This window comes from Ochotona princeps, chromosome 19 (genome assembly GCF_030435755.1).
Source record: "Ochotona princeps isolate mOchPri1 chromosome 19, mOchPri1.hap1, whole genome shotgun sequence".
Classification (NCBI taxonomy): domain Eukaryota; kingdom Metazoa; phylum Chordata; class Mammalia; order Lagomorpha; family Ochotonidae; genus Ochotona; species Ochotona princeps.
This window is the reverse complement of record NC_080850.1, coordinates 36,105,263-36,127,849: the sequence shown is the minus strand read 5'-3', so window position 1 is coordinate 36,127,849 and position 22,587 is coordinate 36,105,263. Positions and strand designations below refer to the sequence as shown.

Sequence of the window (22,587 nt, the reverse complement as noted above, 5' to 3'; positions counted from 1 at the left end):
CTCTTTTCTCTTTATGGTGGATTAAGTATTTCACACTTTCATTTTTTTCCCCCTGCTCACATAAAACTTAAATTCTACTCTTAACACTATACAGTGAAAAATGCTGAAGTTTGCCAATGCTTTTATATTCCACAGAGAAAGGCCAATTGCTGCTGCACTGACCAGTGATCCTGGCAGCTGCTTATCTCTCGCAATGGCTTCAGGTTCCTCCTTAGTTACGTTTCTCTAAACGATGACGTCATGACTCTCAGTTAAAGAGCTGTTTATGTTAATCTCACATTCATAAATCTGCTTTTCCCTCCATGTGACACACATCTTGCTCCTTTGCCCTGACAGCCTTCTCGTCCCTCTGCTGGGTGTCAACCTCTTTCAAAAATTTTAAGGACTTCGATTTGGTTTTCTGCAGTGTCTCTACAAAATAAGGTTCCATACATCTTTGCATTTGTTCTGTGTGTAATCCAGCTTCCTGCAAGTACAGATTCATCTGTTTCATCAATTCTTGAAAATGCTCGATCTTCCCTTAAATATTATCTCTACTGTACCATCCACCATCTCTGCCCCCTCTGGTGTGCGCCACTGCTCTGATCAGGTGGATGGTGTAAGTTCCCATTCCATCTCAGGATCTTGCATCTCCACATTTCCCATCTGCGGCTTTTTTGGGATACACTCTCTTTCATTTCTTAAACTTACCCAACCCCTGAAGCCCCTCTTGTAGCTGTTTCTAATCTACTGCTACATCATTATACTAAGTTATTAATGTTGAACTTCTGTTTCCAAAACTTCTGTTTAGTTCTTGATAGAAATGGATGACTATTTTTGCAAGTGCATAATTTTCTTCTTTTTTAAATGGCGGAAGTGGTATCTTTTTTTAAAAAAGATTTATTTTTTTTATTGGAAAGTCAGATTTACAGAGAGAAGGAGAGACAGAGAAAGATCTTCCATCCGCTGGTTCACTCCCCAAGTGGCCATAAAGGCTGGAGTTGAGCCAATCCGAAACCAGGAACCAGGAGCCAGGAACTTCTTCTGGGTCTCCCATGCTGGTTCAGGGTCCCAAGGCTTTGGGCCATCCTCACCTGCTTTCCCAGGCCATAAGCAAAGAGTTGGATAGGAAGCGGGTTGGCCGGGACATGAAGCGGCACCCACATGGGATCCCTGCACATGCAAGGCAAGTATTTAGCCACTAGGCTACCATGCTAGGCCCATAAGTGCCTAATTTTCAATCTTCAAAGAAATAGTAAACATATTTTTTGTTTGTTTTTCACACTCGGTATTACTATGTTATTAGAATACCAAGGCTCTGGGTATCTGTCCTTATAGCACTTTTTAAAATGAGCTACAGTTCCTAGAAATTAATCTGGTTTGGATCCGGGATCCTCTTGGCTGTGCCAACCACCAGAGGCCTTTGCCATGCTGTGGTAAGTGAAACCCTCTGTTGGAAACCTCCCAGCTGACCTGGGGAGGGGAGCGTCGCATGCGAGCTGAGGCTGCTGTGGAGAGCAGCACGACTATAAACCTCAGCCAGGCTGCTACCCGAGACAAGTGCCTTTCCCTGCAGTTCCCTGGACTGAAGAGAGTTTCTTTCCTGTACTTTTGAAACCTAACCTGTCAGGTCCCCAGGTTCACATGGGCATAGCAGAGAACTTCCCAAATATGCCCCCGGGAAAGGATTTGTCTCTGGCTTCTGGAGTCCTCATGGGGTGCAGACAAAGCTAAGTTGCCCCAGTCACCTTTGCTGCTGTGCCCTAACTCTCGGGTTCCTGCTTTCACTTGCTTTTACAGACTCTCACTTTCCTTGCCTTACTCCCCCTACATCGATACTTGGAAAGGATTTTTAAAATATGTATCTGTCGTGTTGCCAGAGGCAATGATGATTTTTAAGAACAATAGCAAAGCACCTTCAGATACACATGGGGCCTGATGCCCAACATACCACCGTTTAGCCCTTCAGAAGGGGCACAGGGACAGTCTTGTTGCAGAACTGTGTGGGAAAGGCTTGAGTGATGGCCAGACAGCTGATTTTAATTTTCTGGAGGCTACCTGCATGTTTAAAGCAAATTTAAATTCTTCCATCATCCAGATCTTAAACGATAAAGAGAAGTCTATTATGGCCTGCAGTGGAGGAAAAACAGAAATGGCGCATCTGTGATGAATAACCTGTCCCATTCTTGCCCAAACATCTAGGTCCACACAACGTACCCTAGCACCAGTGTGGTGACGAATGCAAGACCAGAGAAGGACCCTTTGGGGGCCATTTCTAATCAACTCAGTTGTAAGACTGAGTGTAGTTCGCAGGGTTACCTGAGTAGGCCCTGCCTTGCCCCTGGCTGGCTCAGCAGGGGGGTTCCCAACCTGTAAGGCTACATGTTCCTTCCTCTGTTTGGAGTGGTCCTGCTCTCCCAAGTCAGAAACACAGCAGGTGCGGCTTGGCTCTCACTGACAGGTTTCCACCCGAAAACATGTATAGAAGTCATTCTTGAATAAGTATTGGTTTCATCTTAAATTTGACAGTTTCAAAATTAGTCAATATTCCTCTTTTTTTAAAGACATGGATTTTTAAAAAAGATTTATTTATTTTTATTGGAAAGGCAGATATACAGAGAGGAGAGACAGAGAGGAAAATCTTCCATCTTATGGTTCACTCCCCAAGTGGCTGCAATGGCTGGAGCTGAGCCAATCCGAAGCCAGGAGCTTCTTCAGGATCTCCCAGCAGGTGCAGGGTCCCAAAGCTTTGGGTCATCCTGGACTGCTTTCCCAGGCCACAGGCAGGGAGATGGATGGGAAGAGGAGCTGCCAGGATTAGAACCAGCGCCCGTATGGGATCCCAGCATTCAAGGCAAGGACTTTAACAGCTATGCTATCGCACCGGGCCCGGCAATATTCTTCTGAGTAGGTTATATTAATTCAAACATCCAAACAATATTACCTTTGATTTACAATAACACACACCTAACAGTCTCAACATGTAAGAAGGACTTTTTAAAGTCTTCAGCAGAGAAAATCCTAACCATGCCTTATTTTCAAGAGCTCATAGTCAAGCAGGAGGGGTAGGGACAAGAGCATCACAAAGAAGGGGGCCAAGTGGAAAGACTGCTTTGGTGGTTTCTGGTAGGTAGCTGAAATGGGTAGAGCTGCAAGGTGAGACGTGGGCCCACATGAGGAGGGCGGCTAGGTGGGACGTTAGCCTGCTGAGTGGGGTGTTAGACTATTTTGCAAACAGGAGGACACATCAACAGAGAGTTACACTGTGGATAATGGGAATCAGGTTTCCCACTGAAGAAGAGACCTACCAATCTGAAAAGAGGGCAGGCTAGAACCAACATTGGTTTGATCGGCCTTTGGGAGTGTTAAGATAATCTCATAGGCTCCTGGGTTGGAAACAACCAGCCCACAGGCCACACAAGACCTGCAAAAGCCTTTGGTCTGGTCTTGCCAAGGCAACCATAGGCAGGACTTGAAGTTCAATAAATCTACATAGCAGGCTGATTTTTAAGTTGCTGATTTTGTATAGCCCACCAATTCTGTTATAAAATCTCCACATGGCCGTTGGCAGAAAAAAGGTTCCCAGCCCTGGTATAAGACACAGATGTGTGAGTCTTTGCACACAGAACTGTGTTTCTTCCTGCTGTTCCCCTAGAGGATCTGCAAACGGCAGAACTCCACTTAACTCCCATGTCTTGGTGTGTAAATGCAATTCGCCACTAAAGCAAAGCAAAGCTCTCCACAGCAACGGTTTATCCCAGGGAGGTGCAGGGAGACTGTAAAAGAGCTGGGAACAATACCTCACGCCAGCAAGTCAAGCAGTGCTTGAAGAGCCAGGGGCACGTAAGAGAAGCACAGAAGCCAGCTTGAAGATGTGCTTACCGGTCAAATTCGGCATGCTCTGAGCACAAAAATAAATAATGATGGTAATAGAGAATGGCTTGCTGTTTATTTCAATGGAATCCATGAGTCCACACTTTCTTTTATAAAAGGGAACACATAAATGGAGAAAAGAGAAAGCTCTTCCTTACGGAATTTCAGCTAGAGCACGTACAAAAAAATAATTCAACCAGAAAACTTTCATTTGGCAATCATCATGGCCCTTGTGAAGTCAGGGAAAAAACATCTACACATGCCAATACAAGTGGAGGAAAGCTAGCAAAAAAACCAGAACGATATGGACATAATCATAAAGAAATGAATCACTAAACATTTACTGACTTTAAAAGAAAACAGAGCAGCTTTCCGGTGGGGAAGCAGGCAGATACCACCTTACTCAAGCGTCCATGTAGGGGTACTAGTTGGCACTGATTTCTGACTGGTAGCTTACAAGACCAGGAAAGCACTGGAGTTTTTGCAACAAGCATGCTAAACATTCTTAATCTCAGTGCAGTCACGAGGAAGCGTCAGCTGAACCCAGGCTGAGCGGCACTGATGACATAATTGGCCTGTCATCTTACACAATGTTGAGGACACGAGGGTCAAGGAAAGGTTCAAGAACTGTTCTGAGGTGAAGTGTGCTGAGGACAAGTGACAACTTCAGGATGTTGGGGGTCCTGGCTTGACTTCCCTTCCCCCTGAGAACTGTGAAGCCAACTGGTGAATCCCAAACAGGAAGAGGGTGGTCTTTCAAGGAAGGGTGTGTGGGAGTTGTCTGTACTGTTCTTGTAATTTCCCCCTAATATCGGATCCATTGGCAATAATGGGGGCTTAAACAAGGTGCAGAAGGTTTTACCTCTAACTAGAATACATAAGTTTGTGAAAGGTTGTTGCTCCCATTAGATCACACTTCGAAAACTCCAGGTAAGTTAAAACTCAAATCTTTTTTATTGCTACAGAATAGTAATGAAGAAATGTATGTGACATCAGAGTGACCCAAACTGCAGAGTGGAGGATTAAATGGGCTTTAGGAAGGATCAGACCCTTCTGGACACAGAAGAAACAGGGATCAATAAATCGAAGACAGGCCAGTGACCAATCAGGCCAGGCTGGCAAAGGGAGAGAAGGCGGGAGAAATGAGCTCAGCACCCAGGGAACGGGACTGACACAGATAACACCGGAGTTTCAGAGCGGAGTCGTGAAGGAACATCTGGAAATGTGTGCACATTCCCAAACTGGAGGAAAGACATCAACTCCAAATCCAAGACCAGCGAACCCCACAGAAACTATGTGCAACAGGGACAAAACGCCTGTCCAAGGCAAACCAAAGACACTCAGGTGCAAAAAGCAGCCAGAGGAAAAACAAGAGGATAATAGGAACGCTGCTTCTGTTTTCATGGGGAACGATGGGAGTCAAGCACCAGGACCCAAGCTTCCACACCTCAGGGCCAAAGGAGAAGGAAGGATTTCTCAGGGAGCTGGAGGAAGCACAGCAATCACTGAACAGCAAATAAAATCATCAATGTTAAACTCAGTTCTTCTAAAAAATGATGAATCTTGAACTCCCAGCAAGTCTGATGAGGAGTAGAAATCGTCCATGTGAGCTGCTGAAGAGGCAACGTTAGTGCAGAGAGCAGACACTCAGAATTCCCAGGTGACGAGTGTCTTTCTAAATGTGAGGAGTCCTGTGGCTACCGCTCACGCTGCTTCCCAGTAAGAGGTGCTCTTTCCCATAATATTATTAGGAGATCAACTTTATACAAATTAGATAAAATGGGAAATTCTATAAAGAGTACAACTCACAAAACTGGTCAATATGTTCATGGATTAGAAGGCTCAATATATTGAAGATGTCAGTTCTTCCCAATCTATAGATTTAACAAAATTGCAATCCTAGATACCACAAGCAGATTCAAAAATCTATAAGAAAACATATACAGGAAAAATTCTTTAAGATATAGAAATATATTAACAAATAACAAATTTATAGAATTAATGTTACCCTACCTCAAAAATTTCTACAAAGCCACAACCAAAGAAATTATGTGGGTCTGGGTGTGATAGCTTAACTAGCTAAGCCTCCACCTCCAAGGGCCAGGATTCCATATGGGTGTCGCTTCACGTCCTGGTTGCTCCACTTCCCACGCAGCTTCCTGTTTCTGGCCTGGAAAAGCAATCGAGGATGGCCCAAAGTCTTGGGACCCTGTACCCACATGTGAGACCAGGAAGAAGCTCCTGGTTCCTGATTAGTGCAGTTTCAGTCATTGCAGCCACTTGGGAAGTAAACCAGCAGGTGGAAGATCTTTCTCTTTTCTTTTTGTAAATCTGCCTTTTCCATAAACATAATAAAGTTAAAAACAACAACAACAACAACCCATTTGACCCTTGAATATGGGGATACACGTATCATTGAGAATCCAGAAGTAGATTTGTACTATATGGTTGCTGAACCTTTAAAAAATCAGCTTTGTTACAGTATAATGGACAAGGCACTACACCTACACGAAGTGCACAGTTTGTGAAGTTCTCACTTATGTGTGCATCCATGAAACCACATGGTCATCGAGAGAACACATACATTCTTCAGCCTTCTCCATGCCCCGCTGAGACCCTCTTGTTTGCCCCATGCACCCCAGAGTCATATACCTTTTGTGCTCAGAGATTTTGCATTCCCTACACTTTGATGTAAATGGAATCACACAACGGCTCCTCGGTTTGGTCTGGCTTCTTTCACTCACTGTCACTGCGTGCCTCACCCAGGCTGTGATGTAAGTCAGTAGATGTGAGCCTCCTGGAAGTTTGCTGAGTGTTAGTAGTTCACTCATTTTAAACTCTGAGCAGTATTCTGTTATATGGATATACTACAGCTTGCTTATTCAGTCAACTGTTAATGAGCTCTTGGGTTGTACCTAATATTTTAGAATTTTAAATAAAACTGCTGTGAAAATTTATGTACAAAAATTTTGCCTGGACCTGTGTTGTCATTTCTCTCGGATACATACTGAGGAGTAGAATGGCTGGATTATATGGCAGATGCTGTTGACTTTTTAAAAGAAGTTGTTAAACCTTTCCAAAATGGTCTATCAGCAGTCTATGAACATTCTAGTTTCCCCACATCCTTGCCAACATCTGCTGTTTTCAGTCTCTTCAATGTTAACTATTTAACTAGCTGCACAGCAAGAATAGCCTCACGGCTTTAATCTGAGTTTCCTAATGATTATAGTCTTAATGATTTTTTTCTTATGCATTTACATGCCCCGCTATGTAGTTATCCAATAGAAATGAAATGTGAGGTCGCAAAAGTATGCCTATGGGGTTTACGCATCACAGTGACAATGAAGACAAAACCTATGTGCAACAGCAAGGGTCTCCCAATACTTGTGATACAGTCCTACAATGAAGTCTCACTCTGCAACAAGCATACACATCTGACTTACCCAACTATGTGGAAACAACTCAAAATTGTGATGCTGAGTAAAAGAAGCCAGACAGCAAAGATTCCTCACTGTAGAGCTCTACTTATGTGAAGTCAAGAACAGTTAGAACTAACTTTTGTGACAAGCACAACATGCTGGGTCAGGGACTCAGGTCACACTCTGAAGTGACGAAAATGTTCTCTCTCCTGATTTGAGTGATAGTGCAACCAGTGACACAGACCTGTGCATTTCATTTTATCTAAACGATCCTTTAATTCAAAAATAATCCACATTCATGACCTATTTTTTTCCCACAAAACATTTAACTTATTACTTATGGAAGTGTAAGAAACTTCTCTGGATTCCTTCCACGTGCTAACCAGCTAACCAGGGCTTCAGCAGCAGTGGCTGGTCGGCGGGGGTTCTGAAGGTCGTGGGGCTCTGATCTCGCATGATGGTGTCTCCACAGCAGAGAGTAAGGACAGAGCAGGAGCCTGGCGTGGTTTAGGATGCGCACACCATGGAAGTGCTTAGAAAACCAGACGTAGCATGGAGCAATGCTGGCAGACCCTGTGTTCTGGGACTCCAGCCAGGGCTGGCTCATGGGTGTGCGGCTGCTAAAGCCATGCCTGGCCCCTTCCACTTGAGGTTTACAGGCCTGGGGCTGTTGTCTTGACGTTCTTACTGATTCTCTTTGAAGTTGTGTTCTGTGAGAGAAGCCTGGCGGGACAGTGGAGCCTGTGCCAGGGGCTTGAAGCCTTGGCTCATAACTAGTCCTCTCACTGCGCCTCAGCTCCCAGCATGCCCTGCTGCTGCCTGCTTCCCACTCCCGAGTATCCTGAATAACTTCCCTGTTTCCTGCCCCCACAACGCGGGCCACACAGTGGGATAGAGTCTGCATTCACCCTCTACTGTCCATCCCGGCAGGGTCTGAGTGGGGGATGTGGGCCAGCAGAAGGCTACAGTCACAACACTCAGCCCCTCTGCCCAGATGGTGACAGCCTCTGGCTTACTTTCAAGTCAGGCTATTTAGCGCAGGAGTAGTGATCTGTGGGGCTGTGTGCTCATGGGGGGCTGGGGGCAGGGGGATCGACTTCCTAACCCCTGCTGGGCCCATGCATTTTCCTTTCCGGTGAGCTGTACGCATTAGGCAGCTAGTCCTAGCCTCTATGCTGCTCTTGGTAGAGGAGGCCATCCTGCTGTCAAGATTGATGGTACACAGAGACAAAGATGGAGAGAAACCGGAAGCTCCTCCGGGCAGGGATCACACCCACTCATTCTCCCAGCCACTCAGGGGCTGTTGTTTGGTGTTGTGTGCCAGGATCTATTCCCTGTATTAGAAATACAGCAGTGAACAAACAGACAAGAGTGCCTGCCTTGATGGGCTTTGATCTCAGGAAGCAGACAGACTGGAAAAACGCTGTGAGGCACCCTGGGGAAGGGGCACAGGTGCTTGACACAGTGGCTGGGATACTACCTGGGCCACCTGCATCACCTAAGGGAGTGTCTGGGTTCCAACCAAGCCTCCTGCTAATACATACCCTGGAAGGCGGTAGGTGAGCGTTCATGTACTTGGGTCTGCACTGCTCCTGCAAGAGACTGCGACTGAATTCTGAGCTCCTGGCTTTGGCCTGCCTGACCCAGTTCTGGACATCGTGGGTAATAGAAGTGAAGCCACTGAGAGAGCGGGAGATTTCTCTGTTTTTATCTGTATGTCTCAGTATTTCAAGTAAATAAAAATAAATGAAAAAAAAAAAACAGTGCAAGGAAATTAGGTGTGAAAGGACCAGTGAGATTTAGATAAGGTGGTCAGGGAAGGCTTCCTGGAAGAAATGGCTTTTCAACAGGAGCTTCAGTGGAGTAAGGGGACAGCCAGAGAGGGATGGAGCACAGGTCAAGTGCCAAGGCTGTAGGGTAGGAGTAAATTTTTGTATTTTCAAGGAAGAGTTGAGCGGGGGTGGGTGCTGAAGTCAAGGAGAGGAGAGGTGAGAGGCTGGCGGTGGTGCCCCAGAGGGTGGCCAGGGATACCTCAGGTGTGGGCACAGAGGCAGGGGATGGCGAGGGGGATGGGGATCCAGGTCCCTTACAAAGGCATTTGGCTGCTTGTGGAGAACTGATGGAGGTGTCTGAGGGGAGAGACAGAGGGACAGCTCTGTAGGCTGCTGCGGTCTTCTGAGCCAGCCACACTGGTGGCCTGCCCAACCAGGGGCCCGGGAGATGTATTAAGCAGGGCATGTGGGCGAAGGGGTTGATGGTGCCAAGGAAGGAACACAGGTGACAACAACCATGTAGGCTTGTGGCTCAGCACTCAGGAGAATGGTGATCGAAAAAGGGAGCAAGGGGCCAGGACCAGATTCTAGGTGTATGTACACACACACACACACACACACACACACACACACCCTCATTCACACAGACTCACTCACTCCTCCTCTCTCTCTTCCTGTCTCCCTTAAGCTTGATGGGCATTCTGTGCAGCTTGGGATGCTCACAACCCCTTTCAGAACACCTGGGTTGGAATCCAGTCTCTGATTCTGACTCCAGCTTCTGGCCAATAGGCATCCAGGGATGGAGGTCCCTGCCTCCCACGTGGCAGGCCTGGACTGAGTTTTGCCTGGCTCACCTCTGGCTGTGAATGGTATTTGCGGAGTGAGCCTGGATATGGAAGGTCTTTTTCTGTCTATGACTTTTAAATACAATGAAAATAAATTTTATAAGGATGAAATAAAGAAATTTGTTCTAAATGCATTAAGAATGAGATATGGTCCCGACATATTGACTCAGTGGCTAAATCCTTGCCTTGTACATGCCAGAATCCCACATGGGCACTAGTACATGTACTAGTTGTTCCACTTCCCATCCAGCTTCCTGCTTGTCGCCTGGGAAGGCGGTAGAGGATGGCCCAAAGCCTTGGGACCCTGCATCCACATGTGAGACCTGGAAGAAGCTCCTGGCTCCTGGCTTCAGATCAGCTCGGCTCTGGCTGTTGCGGTCACTTAGGGAATGAACCAATGGATGGAAGATTGTTCTCTTCCTCACCAGCTTTGCTCTTGGATTGCACAAACTAATGGGCACCTTGGCTCCTGGCCATGCTAACATTCCTTTGTGACTACTCAGCAGGAGGGAGGAAGCAGCCCAGAACTGGGTCTTGCGACATTCTAGTCATTTATTTGCATCAGCAAAAACATTAGCCTTAAGTGCATCTGGGTTGTTCCTTGGTGTTTCTATCTGTGTTTTATGAGCTGGAGCAGATTTCTTCCTCCCAGGGAAGCCCCCACTTCTCTGTCTCTAGCCCCTCTCACGTTCCCCATGGAAGAGCTGGAATCCCAGTGGCGGAGACGGAGGTGGGGGCTGTCCAGTCCTGCTGCTGCACGAGTAGCATGTGCAAAGAGCACCTGCTAGAAAGGGGGCTGTTGCCATCATTGCATCTGGCTTAGGGAAGTGGGGGACCGGCAAAGGGTGATGAGGGGAACGGGGGTGACAGCAGAGAAGGTGCAGGCAACTCAGCAGAGAAGGGGTGATGGTTGTTAATGGCAGTGAGAGAGGAGACAGTAGTGGTAAGGAAAGACATGGTCAGAACCTGGCCCATTCTCTCACAACAGAGCTTGCACTGCACGTGCCAAGGCTGGCTGAGCCCTCAGCACACAGGACCATGTGTGAATACTGAGGGAGTGACTGAGGGGTGGTCAAGCAGCTCCCTAACAGATGCCACTGCTTGCTCCGGGGCAAATGGCACTGCCCACAGGTAGAGCCACATCTGTCTGTGACACAGGACATGGCACTCTGTGGAGGGACAGTGTCCACCAAAGGGTGCACTTAGCCCAGTGAACACTGGAGATGTCTCAGCTTGGAGTATGACAGTGGCCCGGGGGCAGATGATGCCTCCTGCACTTTCATTTTTAGAAAAAGATTTAGTGATTTCTTGATTAGAAAGGCAGATTTTACAGACATCTTTCACTTGCTGGTTCACTTCCCCAAATGGTCACAACAGTTGAGTTGGGCTGGTTCAAAGCCAGAAGCCAGAAGCCAGTAGCTTCTTCTGGGTCTCCTATGCTGGTGTAGGGGTTCAAGGCTTTAGGCCATCCTTTGCTGCCTTTTCAAGTGCATTATCAGGGTGCTGGATCAGAAGTGGAACAGGTGGGACTCTAATTGGCACCCACATGGGATGCCAGCACTGCAGGTGGCAGCTTAACCAGCTGTATCACCATGCCAGCTCTGCCTCCTAGCCTTTGAAGTGGCTCAGACTTGATGCATAGCCAGCATTTGCTCAGAGCAGCTCCATGGGCTGTGGTTTCCAGAGGAGACTGTGGTAGTGCAGGGGATCAGGTCAGGAGGCATCACGGAACAATCAAGTCAGGGGGACAGAGATGGTCTCTCAGGGCCACTTAATATGCAGGAAGCTCACAGAGAACCCAAGAAATGGACAAACCAAGGGGCTGCCTGTGGGATGACATCCTTATCCAGTTCCCTCAAGGGAGGGAGAAGACACGTTGGGACGAGTTCCGTGTTCTCCCAGTGCTCCCTGAGGGTATGACACAGAGGATGTATGGGCCATCTGAATGCCCATGGTTTGTTGTTACACTTCGTCTCCCACTGACAACACTTGGGCACTGGGGGACAGGGTGGCCATATCCTGGGAAGGGCACCATGGCTCTTCCCGGGATGCCACAGTTGGGCTATGAGCCTGCATGCTCCCAAGACCTGTGTGCTAAAGGCTTGGTCCCTAGGTGGGCAGTGGTTCTGGGAGGTGGACCTCAGGAGGCAGGGCCCCAGAAGAGCCTCTCAGGCCAGGGAAGGTGGGGGGAGGGCTGCCGTGCAAGAACAAGTTTGGCCCCAAGCAATCGTAGTGTCCATCTGTCTGCCCATCTTAGCATATATTCCCCGCCCTGTGCCATCTGCTGTCCTCCTAGAGACCCAACTGGTGGACTTGAATCTCCAAGTGAACCTCTTTCCTTGTATTCCAGTGACAAAAAGCTGACTAATGCACAGGCCCAAGGAGGTAGGGTAATGAATGAGAAGTGTCAGTGACTCACCCAGAGCATTCCCACAACAGGGCTTGTTTCTGAACACCAAACTGGGGCAAGAACACTGACTGGGGAGGCTGCTACCTTTAGGTCTGCATCTGGAAAACAGGAGGCCAGGGATGGCAGGAAACCCAGGCACAGAGCACCAAGTCCAGCTCCTGGTGCATGGTGGCTGCAGGACGCTGCTGGGCTTTCCCTTTCCGCTAAGCAGATGGTCTAATGAAGAAGGAAACCTGCAAAAGCTCCTTTATGTAGGAAAAATGCTAGTCTCTGTCAGACTGCATATGAATTATAAGCCTAAGTCCTCAACTTCAAGTATGTATGATACACAAGTTCCATTGGCTGACACAACTGGGCATCGTTATATCTTAGACACCTGCAAGATCTAATGGCAGATTCTCGTTATGGGTGATCTTGTTATCAATTATGGAGATAATCTGTTTCACAGAAAGTGAACTTTCCAAAGTCAATCTGAGCTAGATCTCTAGGAGCTCTTTGCAAGCTGTTTGGATAGCTGTCACCGCCCCCCCCCCCCCCGACCTTGGCCTATAGCTAAAAAGCCAGGGCAAGGCTGTTAGCCACTGGCATATGTGGCACAGGACCATCCCAAGGTGCGTAAACCATTAGACTGTGTTCCCAAACCCCCAGGCTGGTGAGAGGTTTTGCAATGGTCTGTGGCAGACGCTGTGCTGAGGTAGTAAGAGACACAAGAAAAGCTATTCTGAATGTGAGTCCAGATTGCTCAGCACAAAACCCTGCAGAGTGAACAGCAACCCCTGTGAGGGAAGATTTACGGCCCAGCTGACCTCCTAGGACTGCGGCCATGTCCAAATCCCCATTGTTGGGAGACTCCGTGCTTTCCACTGCCCTGCTTTCTGAAACGACACAGCTGACCTTCAGATGAAAGCACTGGTTCATTTCCCCCACGTGAACGATTCCACACGCCTGCTTTGGGTCACACACTGGGTTCCGGGACACAGCAGAGCACGAGGGAGATGTGGAATCTGTCCTCAGAGCTCAGGGTCCAGCTCAGGGCTGCCTTATACATCTGTGTGGCTTGTGGACTGCACAATAGGCCCACAGGGGGACGGAATCCAGTGCAGATGCTGCTTTGGGGCTGAATCTGCCTGCATGAAGCAATCCCACTTCCTTTCCACCTGCCTAGCCAAGAGGACACAGGGCTCTGTGGACTCCCAGGGTACTTTGCCCTGATGGACACAAGGTTCCTGAGTCAGCGTGGACATGGGCAGATGGATGTGACATGTGTCCAGGGCTGGTGTCTGTTACAGCAGCTTTTCTGCAGCCTGTAGGTGGGGCAGAGAGCTGCTCCTGGTCCACAGGGACCCTAGGGAAGGTCGAGTTGGAGGGGAGAGGCTGCTTTTGAAAGAGGAATGAGGGGAAGGCGAGAAGGAGTAACTCAGGTGGCTCTGGACCTCCTAGGCCAGAGTCCCACTAGGCAAGACCCTCATCCTAGACCTTCCTTCTGTCCAGGAAGTTGCGCAGTGATGGTGTGGCGTCAGGTCCCATGATCGGCCCCTCGCCCTGCGAGTGGACAGCAGTTGCCTTTCCCAGTGAGAAACTCCCCCAGCAGAGAACATACTATGGAAACAAGAAGTGTTATCTTTTACACCTGGCTGAAGGGAGGATGTTATGGGGAACAGTGTGGCTGGGGCCTGGGCATGCCGGAGGAGACAGGCTGGTCCTCTCATGCGGACTCTGGCCCCTGCACTGGGGTTTCCTGCCCAGTGGGCCCTGGCAGGTAGACGGGCAGCATGGCCGGCCTTGCCAACTCTGCTGCTTCCTAATTGGGGGATGTTCTGAGGTTACTCACCAGACAGAGAACATTAGGGGAGAGTCTAACAGTCCTGATGGTTCTAACACATCTCCCAAGGCCAATCAGCAGCAGAGGAAAGAGAGTCAGGCCACAGGTCGGGTTCATGATGGATGCGGGCACTGTGCCTCCCGCAGAGTGCGGCAGTGGGTGGCCAGAGAAAGAGGCTGTGAGAAGGCAAAGAAGTGGCCTTGGGCTGCAGGTGCATACCTCAGCCCTGAGCCTGGCAATGGGAGCGCCGGCTTCCTCCTGCCCACACAAGCCGAGAAGCCAAACCCACGCTAACACATCTTCCCCCTCCACACTTGAGCACCAGTTCTCGAAGGATCAAGCAGATAAAACTCTCAATCTCAGCATGTCTTACGGTCTCTCAAACACCCAAAGGACAGGGAAAGTTTGGATTTTGCAGAATATGCAAATGGGAAGTGCACTTCCTTCCTGTGGACCAGCTCACACATCCTCTCCCCTACCCCCAGGCCCTCCCAGCAGGACCACCAGTGGAGAATGCCCTGGGCTCCAACCCTGCTTCTGAGCTGCATGACCTCAGAGCTGCCACTTTACCTTTCCAGGCCCCTAGTTCCTGCAGATACAGAGCACAAGAAGCAACCAGTGTTTTCCAGGGGGTGAGCAGTGGCTGGCGGGTGAGCAATGGCTGATTCACAGTGTGGTTCACTAGCTCAGGGACCAGAAAGGCTCTTTTTCTCTCACTCACGGCACACACATTCTCTTTTCCAAGATGAACCCAGCAGCTGATGAGGGATGAAGTTTCTTCTGGAAGGAAAAATGGCAACTGTCTACTGCAGGGGCACGTCCTTACCAGTTTATAGGGCATTGCTGTCTCCAGGCCTCCCCGAGCTCAGAGAGACCCTGGAGGCTTCTGGCACTCAGGTGTGTGCATGTGCAAGTATGAATATGTGTGTGTGTGTGTGTGTGTGTGTGTGTGTGTGTGTGTGTGAAACAGGGAACAGCCATTCATGCACCTAAGTAGGTTGAGGTGTAATATTGCAAGTGTCCCTCCCTACTCCACCCCCGAGTGGGGAGGAAGTTATTCTAAGATAATGAATTCTGCTTGGATTTAATTTGTCCCTGTCATGGCATCAGTGTCACACACTTCTCTTCTATAAACAACCAAGTGGCATCTGGGCCTGTGGTGCCTCCAGGGCTGAGATCTTTGTCTCTGGTTTGTCCCAGGGTCCTGAAGCTGCTGCTGTCTTGAACTTCTCCCGCTGGTTGTTCCACCTTGACCCAAGCAGCAGGCAGCTGGACAGTGGAAGCAGCTTCCCAGCTTGATGCCTAGGCCCCCCACCTCCCCTCTGCAGAGGCAGTGCCCCCCACCTCCCCTCTGCAGAGGCAGTGCCTCGGCTCTGGATGTCGACCAAGGCTCCAATTCCAGATGCCCCCACCCTCAAGGCTGCCAACCTTAGCACCTCATAGTGTGGGCTGGGCTATTCCCATTCCACCAGTAGCGCAGTGGGCAGAGTGTAGATTCTATTGGGGACCAGATCTTGTGCTCATAACCTCCCATCCCAGGGGTGATAGGGGAAAATCAGTGCCAACTATGCTGACATTCAGGGTTGAGAGGAGGACTCAAGCTTGGGGGCTCAGTCTCCTTCCAGACCCTGTGGCTCCAAAGCACCAGGATGTTTCAGGCCACTTCGGTTCACCATGTTAGGGTCTCTGAGTCCCCTGGGTGGCCCACAGGAATGACTGAGCCTGGCAAGCCAGGAAGCCCTCCTGGAGGAGGCCTATGCTCTCAGGATGAGGTCCCCACCGAGTACATCAGCTCCCACCACACTGAGTTGCAGTTCAACAACAGGAAGAAGGCCTTTGCTACAACTGCAGGTGAATGGGGTCTGTGTCCCAGATCGCGTATTAGCTATTTCCTCATCTCTGGCTATTGATTAATGCCACGTCATCAATTACAGACATATACCACACACCATGAGTAACTGGCATGTGAGCCGTAAATAAATACTTCTAACTAGTGCTTGAGACAGATCACACGGCCACAGGTACATAAAATACTAGGGAAATATAAGAAGCCATTCCTGCTTGTCCAGGCAATTTTCAAACTCTAGGCAGAGAGGCGATTGGGTGTGGAATGCAAAGTTAGAAGTGAGGGGAAAACTCAACAAGAGAAGAAACAAGTGCAGAAAACCCAATTTAGTAAATTGTCTCTCTGTCACCTGCTATTCTCACGGACATGGAGTCAGACAGTCTCACTCTACAGCTCAGTCTTGCTCCAGTTCGAGTGACCCTGTGGGCTGGGTCTTGCTGCTTCTGCATTCAGTCCGATGTCTCCCACGGGTTGGGCTTAATGGGAAAGTGACATTTGCAAAGGGTTGGAGGAGTGGCCCTAGGATAGGGATGCTTGTTGCCATGGAAATGAATATGAATTCTCCAGTTCATCACCACTGCCTCAGCAGGACCTGGGAGAGGAAGGACCAAGGCAGAGTCCTTACAACTTTGGTTACAGATGCATTCATGAGCTAGCTGCACAGGAAGAGGAGGAATAATTGTCCAGGCATGCCTCACCGCGCTGCATGCACTGCTTTAGCCAAACTCATCCTATTGAAATCCTTCTCTACAGAACAAAAGGGTGAACTCTGACTTTCTGTAACAAGGAACGTATTTCCTTCCTTCCCTTCCTCCCTCCCTCCCTCAGTGCTCTGCCTCTTTCTTCTCCCATTCCTTTTTTCCATAAACTCCAGCTGTGCCTTTTAACATGAGTTCATCTGGTGCAATGAGAGATAACTCAATTGTCTGTTATTGTTTATTGATGAACATACCCACAGTAGAAATACAGATGTCTGATTGATCTCTAACTCTTCAGAAGCCCCCCCCCCCCACCCCATTGACCAGGCTCTCAGAGGAAAGAGACAACTTAGAAAGGCACAATCTCTCAGCCCCTGCCATGCCAGCAAAGCAGTGACAAACAACAAAGTTTCTAATTAGACACTTGGGGGGGGGGATACTCCTTCAAGGCACCCAGATGGACAGGTGAGAGGAAGGAAAGAGGAGAGGGACTGGGCCGTGCATCCTGAAGGTGAGTATCTAGGACAGAGATGGCCAACCTGGGGCATTCACAGCCATTCCCATGCAGATGGTTGTCATGACCCTTCTTCCCACAGAGCCTAGCTATGGTTTTTTTTTTTTCCCCCGGCTATGGTTTCTCAAAGGTCTTGCGCCACTCCAGGCAGCTATGACCAGCACATGGGCATCACCACCTATGAGAGACTACAGATGGCAACACATTCCCTGAGGCTCCTCTCTGAGAGGAAGAGTCTAATTCTCTTCCTCTCCAAAGTGGTCTGGCCCATGGAATGTGAAAACCACACACAACAACACAACAGAACGCAGGCCCCAGCAGCTGAGTGTCTCCTGCCTGGTGGCCCTGGATCCCAGAACTAACACATGAGAAAATCTCGTCTTGCAGGAAAGGCTGTGTGGCGATGCTCCAGGCTGCATCAGGGGGAGACCCAGGGTTCAGCAGATCCTGCCAAAATGCCAGTCATGTGAGTGACCACAGGCCACGACTCTCAAGTGCAGCCAAGGCAGTGACTGAACACTAGAGTCCCAGCTGAACAACCCCAGGCAAGTGCCACTGCAGCAGGAGAGGCTGGGCCATGTTCAATTTCCTCATTCACAAAACTCTGAGGATTCACACAATGGTTATTTTTTTTTTACATTTTTTAAATTAAGTTTATTCATTGTTTCAAGCTGCCAGATTTGGGGATAGTTTGCTAAGCATTAACAAATAACCCGAGTATCACACAAAGGGAAACTCATTGGCCTCCTGGGTCTGGATAAAGATTGTATTCAGAGGCCAAGATGCAGTCTTTGGGAGGGTCTCTTATGAGAACTACAATCACAGTATTAGCACTTATTGAGTGTTTACTGTGTGCAAGGTGTTTTCAAAATTTTTTATATGGAGTGGCTCACTTACATGTAAAATCTCTCCAAGTGCCCAAGGCCAGATACCAACCCCATACAAACGGCCCTGAACCCTGATGGACAGACCTCTATTGAGAGTCAACTTCAGAGGCTAGCACACTAAAATACAGGGGACAAATAACGTGACTCATGTATTAACTTATTTGACATTCACTTACTGAACACCTATTATGTGCATGTGTTTTCCTAGGTGTTGGGGATTTAGCAATGAACATAATAGACAAAGGTTTCCCCTTTAAAGATCCAATATGTTGGTATTAAATGGGCAGTTCTGTGAGATGGGAGTACAGGTGGCTGGCTGGGTCCAGTCTCAGACTGAGTGATTGATTTGCACACTTGGTTTAAATATATGTCACAGCCACGTGACACGTCAGCATCCTGCAGGACTGCTTACAGCATAGCCCATACCACAAACACGGACTCCGGCCATTTGCCACATGCTCTGGCCATGCAAGGTCATGGCCCTGCTCTTTGAAATGGTCCTAAGAACAGTTTGCAAAGAGAGTAAGAAAAACTCGATCATGCTCTCTGCCCCTGATGCCTCACATTGTCACAGAGAAAGAGGAATTTCTGGAGCTGCAGGGCAAAGAAAACTCTCAGCTGTTCTGTCAAAGAGCTAAAAACCAGGGCTGAAATCTCACAGGTTTAAAACCTGAAACTCATTGGAATTCACCAAAACCGAGACAAGCTCCCCAGTGACCTGCACAAGCTTAATAGTCCTATTTGTTTCTGAAGCAGGGAGCACTGTGTAAATCCATTCCGCCTGCTTGGCTACAGGAATGTCACCTTCTGGCCTGGGAGGTTAGACAGGAGGGATTACCCTCTTGCTGGCAATGGGGCGCCCACACAAGGGCAGGCCCTCTGCAAGCCTGGAGATTTCAGAGTGCCACACTGGATGGAGACTGTTGTCAGGTTGCCTGTCATGCCTTAACCTCTCCCCAGTTATAACAAATATGTTCCGATTTCAGTTTCAGATTTACGCATTCAGCAGGTGTTTCTCACCTACTAACAGTCGGGCAGAGACCTGACAGAGTTTGTATTCCAGTGAGGAAGACTGAGACAATAGACAGACAGCAAAGCCCCCATGCAAAAAAATAATCACCTGGCCAGGAACTCCAGGCAGAGAATTAAAAAGATACTGACTTGAAAGGTCAAGGTGGGGGAGGATACTTGGGGTGGCCAGGAGGCTGCTTGGAGGGAGCAACAGGTGAAGAGCAGGGGGCAGCATGCTGGGCAGGGCAAAGAGCCCATGCCAAGGCCACGATGTGGTGTGTGGGGCGGGGGCGGGGAGGTCACAAAGGCTGAGGCACCATGGGAGGGAGAACAGGGCCACGAGGTGGGACAGGAATGGTGGGATTTTGCCGGGCTGCAGCGCTACGGCAAGCCAAGGGCTGTGGAGTGAGGGGGGACCGGGGAGGGCCATCTAATTGACATGGAAAACAGATCACTCTGCCGACTGAGTGGAGATTGGACTCGAGCTGGGTAGGAGAGGGGGAGGAGTCCAACGAGGGACTTCTATGTTTAAGATGAAAGATGCTGCTGGCTTTGACGAGGGCAGAGTCATGGGGATGGAGAGAAATAGACAAAATTCAGGGTATGTGTTGGAAGGAGAATTGATAAGCCTTGGCTGACGGATCAGATGTGCTGCTGTGGAGGATGGTTAGAAGATAAATGGAACGCTTTTTTGGAAGGAATAACTCGACATTTTGGTATATTTCCTGTTAGTCTTCTCCAGTTACATAAACATACATATGCACTGTTACAAAATTGGAATGTGCAAGTAGTTCTACATCATGCTTTTAAACTTCACATCCTTTTTGTGAATATTTCCATAAGCCATAATTTTTTTTTCATAAGCCATAATTTTTAATGGCTGAATAATTTCTCACCATGTAGGGCCTACTATAATTTCTTTAACCAATCACTGCTTGACATTTGGGTCGTGTCCAAAATTTCTGCTATCATAAACAAGGCTATCGTAAATATCTCTGTACATATGTCTTCAGGCAATCTCTACTTTTCCCCTACCTTATAATAAACTGAAGTGGAGTCACAACTCAAAGGCATTTTATAAAAAGAGGCATGATAAATAGCTACTGCCAACCTACTAACCACAGGAATAGGACCATTTTATATTTCTACTGCCTATGAGAATTCTCAATTCATTTGATCCTCACCCAAAATACATTTTATCCCTAAAAATTGCCAATTCCATAGCCAAAAATATGTATCAGTGTTATGAACTTGTTTATTGTTAGTGAAGATCTGTATCTTTCTAACAATTCATGATCAGGTGTGTTTAGTGGAGGGGATATGTGGGCATGTACTCTTTTTTTTAAAAGATTTATTTTATTTTTATTGGAAAGTCAGATATACAGTGAGGAGGAGAGACAGAGAGGAAGATCTCCCATACATTGATTCAATCCCCAAGTGCCCACAAAGACTGGAGTTAAGCTGATCCAAATCTAGGAGCCAGGAGCTTCTTCTGGGTCTTCCGTACGGATGCATGGTCCCAAGGCTTTAGGCTGTCCTCGACTGCTTTCCCAGGCCACAAGCAGGGAGCTGGATGGGAAGCAGGGCTGCAGGATTAGAACTGGCACCCAAATGGGATCCTGGCATGTTCAAGGCAAGGACTTAAGCCGCTAGGCTATTGTGCCGGGCCCGCATGCACTCTTGATGCTTTTTACAAATGTTTCTGGTTTGGATGGTCATCTCTCTTGTGGATTCCTAGAAACTCTTTTACAGTATAGCCATTCCCAACTACGACTCTTCCTCCCAGCCCCACAGTCTTCTGTCTGCCTTCTGATGTTTAAAACTGGAAGACTCCACACCATCAAATAGAGTAACTGTGTGCTTAATTGTGTTTTCTTCTTTTGTCTGGTTTATGTCACCACACTCCTCCACATGGTAACACAAAAGCAGGATGGGCACCTGGCCTAGAGGGCCCATCCCCAGGGTCAAGTCCCAGCTCCAGCTTCTGATTCTGACCAGGAAAGCAACAGTGACGGCTCACACACTTGGGTCCCTGCCACCCTTGCGGGAGACCTGAATTGGTTTTCTGGTTCCTGCCTGTAGTCCCTGCACAGCTCTGGCTCTTTTGGGCAACTGTGGGGAAGGCACCAGCAGTTGGGAGCTCTTTCTCTCTGCTGTCTAATAAATAAGAAATCCACACACAAAAAATAACTACTCGCATTTATGACTGCATTTTATATAACTTTGAGAGCCACCATTGTCAAGCGATTTCTGCAGTACTTGAACCCTCAATCCCAGGCACTGTGCCTTGACCCGGTGATTCTGGGAATAGCATGCGCTGCAGTTCCCTCTTACAACTGTGCAGTGCACAGTAGCCAAAAGAGTCTTCAGGGTCCTGTAATGGGGACGTCTGTTTACCGTACTGCTCCCTGTGTTGACCGCACAACCCTTTTCCCATCGTTATTATTATAAATGCTACATCATAATGCTTTGGGACAGCTACTTTGGAACAGCGATTGAATCTAGCTAGAATACAGAATGATCCCTCCTATGTAATAAAGATATGTTATCACTTATCTCAGTGTAATCAAGAAGACAATCCACTCCTTTCACAGTTTTGAAACCGCGTCCAAGACTGGTGTTAATTTTAAAGGTTTGTTTCTGGTCTTTCTGAGCAGTCCTATCGGGTGTGTTAAATTCTTGCACTGTAATTGAGCCCTCATTTTTTTCCTTCTCTTCCTTACAGAAATGTCTGATGCTATGTAGTGGGAGCATAAAGCTTCATGACTACTGTATTGTCTTTATGGGTTTTATTGCCCTAAAATGAATTTCTTCTCTCTCACTGCCTTCTGCATTGCCTCTGGAAGTGTTACCTTTGCTTTCTTTGGTGTGTTTCAGACTAACACATCCTTGTGCTCTTCTTGCCTTTAACCCCGGGGGCCATTTGGCTCTAAGTACATTGTCTTTCCATTCTCTCATTCATCAAAAATTTATTGAGTACTTCACACATGCCCACTCCGAGACACTAGGGAACACAACGCTGATCAGGGAAGAGATGCAGTACATCCTCCCGGGAATGAAGGTGCAGGAGGAGAGATAACTTCAATCAACAATTTAATACAATCAGCAATCTCACAATGGTGGTATATTTTTCACAGAGGGCAGCATTATGTGATGACATCATTTGGCCTGGTCGAATACTCTGGGAAGATTCTCTAAAGAAAGGAATATCGTGCTCAGATGCATCTGCTAGACACACAGTATTGGTGGTGGGTGCTGAGAGTGTTCCATATGGGGGCTGGAGGGGAGCCAGGGGTCTAGAAAACCAGAAGAATGAGAAATGAGTCAAGGCTGGGAAAGTTAGTGGGGTTACATCATGCAACACACTTTGGATTCTGCTGAGAATCTGAGTCTTTTATTTTAGAAGTTTTGAGTATTTTCAACAGAGGATTAGATAGCAGCTATATGCTAGAGACTACTGTTCATGACAACATATTGTACACACACCACCTCCCAACTCTGTTCTGTGGCA

At 48.0% G+C, this 22,587-nt stretch overlaps 1 protein-coding gene across 1 annotated transcript in view; it reads right to left on the bottom strand.

Moving 5' to 3' along the window:
- The window catches only part of FSTL4 (follistatin like 4), a 418,275-nt gene that overhangs the window by 144,929 nt on the left and 250,759 nt on the right, over positions 1-22,587 (bottom strand). The gene's annotated exons all lie outside the window — the stretch shown is intronic.